Source organism: Vigna unguiculata, unplaced genomic scaffold (genome assembly GCF_037176805.1).
Source record: "Vigna unguiculata cultivar grain cowpea cultivar isolate G323 ecotype 2 unplaced genomic scaffold, ASM3717680v1 ptg000103l, whole genome shotgun sequence".
NCBI classification, from domain to species: Eukaryota; Viridiplantae; Streptophyta; class Magnoliopsida; order Fabales; family Fabaceae; genus Vigna; species Vigna unguiculata.
The window spans coordinates 46,478-51,199 of NW_028196745.1; the positions used below are offsets into that span (position 1 = coordinate 46,478).

A 4,722-nucleotide genomic window follows, 5' to 3' on the forward strand; every position below is an offset into this window, starting at 1 on the left:
CACGGAAAGATATGTTTTTAGATCTCGCATTTCAAATCCTCCTTTCTTTTTATTATTTAAGTATTTTTTCTCTGTTGATATATATCAACAGAGAAAAATGTGGAAAACAAGACAAAGATTCTTTACAATAACACTATAAACAAATGGAAAAGGGATGTAGCGCAGCTTTGGTAGCGCGTTTGTTTTGGGTACAAAATGTCACGGGTTCAAATCCTGTCATCCCTATCCCTAACAATTACTTATTCTATGATATTCCGTATTCTATAATATTCCATATTCTATGAGATGAGCAATAAACCGGGAACCTGTGAAGACGAATTCCAATTGAACATACATACTGAATATCTATATGCAAAATGGATTTGGATCATATAATTTTATGAAAACAAAACGCTCTTAGTTCAGTTCGGCAGAACGCGGGTCTCCAAAACCCGATGTCGTAGGTTCAAATCCTACAGAGCGTGATTCTAGTATTATTCGCCTGATAATTACACTGAAATATTGAAACATTCAAAAGAAAGTCTGAATTTTATCCTTGTCGATTAGGATTAAACTAAATAAATAGGGAATCACAAAAAAAGAGACATTAATGAATCAAAGATCCAACTGATCACCTCGTCGGTATTGTAAATATGCAGTTACAAATAATCCAGCCAAAGTAATAGGAATTAAACCTAACACGATTCCAAATAGAAAAACTTCAATCATTTTTATTTGTTCGAAAAGTAAAAAGAAAGGTAATATAATATCTAGCCTTAAACATAAATCTGTATTGATCATAAATCTCAACGATCGAGAATTGTAAAATTGACATAGTAAGGAATTCTAGAATGTCTTATACCAAAATTTACTATTCCTCTCAAAATTACAAATCAAATAAGTCGTATTTTACTAAGACCAATAAATAGAGACGAGGTTATAATTAAAACCGATAGTAAAAAACCGAAATAACTAGTGATAGTGGGCATATAGAAACTAAATGAAATATGTTCGTTCTTTTTATACATATGTTTATAAAGCACTTCCCTAAATTTCCATTTTTGAGAGAAAAAAGAAGATAAAAAATCTACTTGAAAGATACAATTCAAAATTGGCAATTCCTCAATAAATTCAATTATTAGAGACGAAAAAAAAAAAAAGAAATAGAGTAACATAATTTAGAAATAAATTCCTCATCTGTTACATCTACCCATCCTGTGATTTCAAATCAACATACTTTTACTTATCAACTCAGGAATTAAGTAAACTGATCTAATGAAAATATTTAGTATTATTCTATAGATATCCAATAGAATTCTGTTTATATTGGAAAAAGAAAAGAAAAATTATGAATATTCAAACAAAGAATAATAACTCTGTTATTTCATTTTATTTCACTTTGAATTAATGTAGAAGAAAATAGAAAAAAGATCTTCAACAACCACAAAAATATATTTATTGATTTGGCAATAATTGAATTATTAAAATAGAAAATCTACTTTATGAATTATCTACTTTATTAATTATTAGAAACCTTTTCTCATATTCCGATTTAATGGATCTTTAGTTCTAATCCAAAACTAATAATTTGAAATGTTAAGAACCTTCCTTTTATACTATTACTCTAAAAATTTAATATAAAAAAAATTTTATATACCCAAACTTTGCAAATTTTCTATCGGATTTTTGACTACATAGAGACAATCAATGAAAAAAGAAGAAAAAAATCTAGTTACTAAAATTTTACACTGATTGTGAAATTTCATTGCTCTGTTAGAAGAAGGATAGCTATACTGATTCGGTATACTCAAAAGACACCGTTGGTACAAAATGGACGATCTAACAAGGATTCTATTTCAGTAAATTTCGCCTTACTGATCTCGTCTTTTATGGACTCGATCCCCCCTTTTGACTGTACAAGAATATGTGGAGTTCAAGATGTCTGGAAGCACAGGAGAACGTTCTTTGCTGATATTATTACCAGTATCCGATACTGGATTATTCATAGCATTACTATACCCTCCCTATTCATTGCAGGTTGGTTATTTGTCAGTACAGGTCTAGCTTACGATGTATTTGGAAGTCCCCGCCCAAACGAGTATTTTACAGAGAACCGACAAGGAATTCCATTAATAACTGGCCGTTTTGATCCTTTGGAACAACTTGATGAATTTAGTAGATCTTTTTAGGAGGCTCCAATGACTATAGATAGGACCTATCCAATTTTTACAGTACGATGGCTAGCTGTTCACGGACTAGCGGTACCCACTGTTTCTTTTTTGGGATCAATATCAGCAATGCAATTCATCCAACGATAAACTTAATTTGAATTATAGAGCTATGACACAATCAAACCCAAATGAACAAAATGTTGAATTGAATCGTACCAGTCTCTACTGGGGGTTATTACTTATTTTTGTACTTGCTGTTTTATTTTCAAATTATTTCTTCAATTAATTAGAATTAATAGAAGAAATAGGAATAGTCAATAATATATATATTAAGAATTCTTTTATCCCATTCGGAAGGATATCATTTCATAATTATCTATGACTGTTTGTTAATGTCTTTAGCATGACTGACTACGTGATTAAATGTGGAGGAAAGTGGGATAAATGGCCGATACTACTGGAAGAATTCCTCTTTGGATAATAGGTACTGTAACTGGTATTACTGTGATCGGTTTAATTGGTATTTTCTTTTATGGTTCATATTCCGGATTGGGCTCATCTCTGTAGTAATCGTATTCTATTTGGGTTTTTGAAATGAAAGTGTAAGAACTGAACAGGGATCCACTCTTTCTTTGACGAATGCAAGTGGATCCCCCTTGAGTTCTTAAGAATTCTAATTTTTTTTCATATAAATGACTACTTCTTCCGATGTTTCAAAAAATTCCATTTCATTCTTTTTTTTTTTATTTGTTCACTACATATTATTTTACATATTATTTATATACCATAAAAGATTATCTGGCAGAAAGATTCTAAGTTGGAAAAAAGAGAAACTAAGATATAGGATTTTTCAGGAAGGGATTCAAAAATAGTATTTTATTGATATTTTTAGAATATTTCTATTTCAACACAAACAAGAAGGAATAGGAATCGGACTCTAGGAAAGGACAAAGAAAAAAAAAAAAAAAGAAAAACAAAGAATCCCCCTTAGAGTAACTTTTCGATATTTGAATATATATATATATTTTCTATTATACAGATATTATACAGAATATAATTACAAAAATTATCAAAAAAATTGAGTTATTTTTACGAGTTTAATATGTTGATAAATACGCGGAACTAAAAATTCATTTCGAACAATTGAACCTTCTCAAATTGTTTCTTCTTAAGAACTAAAAAGATTTGTGCTAAAATAATAGATGCCAAGAAGAACAAGAGACCTTGAACACGTAATGGATCTTGAAGTACTATTTCCGCATCCCCCTGACCAAATCCACCGACATTAGGATTACTTGTTAATGGCTGATCAAGTTTGATAGATTCACCTTCTGAAACAAGAAGTTCTGGTCCTGGAGGTATAATATCAATCACTTCACGCTCATCTAATGCATCTACTATAGTGATTTCGTATCCCCCTTTTTCTTTTCGTATGATTTTTTTGACTATACCTGCTGCTGTAGCATTATAAACATTATTATTACTCTTGCTCCCGTCAAGATAAATCTGGCCCCTTCCCCTGTTCCCGCCTACATATATAGGATAATTTTAAGAAATGAATATCTCTTTTACTAGCGGGATCCGGGGAAAGAATAGGAAACGTGATTTCATTATATTTCTGACCAGGAACAGGGCCTACTACAAGAATATTTTTTTTTGTAGGGCGATAGTTTTGAAAAGACAGATTGCCTATCTTCTCTTAATCTCAGGCGAAATACGATCGGGGGGTGCCAATTCAAAACCTTCCGGTAAAATAAGAACAGCCCCCACATTCAAAGTTCCCTTTTTACCATTAGCTAGAACTTGTTTCACTTGCATATCATAAGGAATTCGAACAACTGCTTCAAATACAGTATCAGGAAGTACCGCTTGTGGAACCTCAATATCCACGGGCTTATTAGCTAAATGGCAATTGGCACAGACAATACGACCGGTTGCTTCTCGGGGATTTTCATAACCCTGCTGTGCAAAAATTGGATATGCATTTGAAAAGGGTGCTCGAATTATTATATATATCATGACCGATATAGAAATGGATCGGGTATCCCTTCCTTTATACAAGAAAAAGCATTTCTAGTTTGCATGGTCTAATCATTGATCCTGAAAATTTCTACAATAAGATTAGGTAGGTCACTCGCATAGTTCCCTATCCAAGGTGGAACCCCTTTTTTATTTAACTTTTTTTTAAAGAGGGGAAAATGAAAATTATCTTTTTTAGATAAAAACTTGAATTCATTGAAGTAAATCGGTTTTTCTGTCAATCATTCATTGAATGATAAATCACTACAAGTGATGGAGATATGCGATTTAAATAACGGAAAATCCAATATTTTAAAATTGTATCTAAAATGACTGGAAAAGTGGACACAAGACCGGATATAATTTGATCATTTTGAGCAAATCCAAAATCTTTATAAACGAAGCCAAAAAGTAGTTCCACCCATGGGTTGAATGGAATCCTATACATAAATCAGTTAATAAAAGAATAGAAAAAGCTTTTATTGTGTCACTTAAATTATATATAAATTCTCGAACCAAAGAGTTAATAAGAACAAGTTCTTGATTACCAAGA

At 31.3% G+C, this 4,722-nt stretch overlaps 1 non-coding gene across 1 annotated transcript; it reads left to right on the forward strand.

Moving 5' to 3' along the window:
* Positions 1-390: 390 nt before the first annotated feature.
* Positions 391-464, forward strand: TRNAW-CCA (transfer RNA tryptophan (anticodon CCA)). Its single transcript has one exon. It is a non-coding gene; the product is annotated as a tRNA-Trp (tRNA).
* The last annotated feature ends 4,258 nt before the right edge of the window (positions 465-4,722 follow it).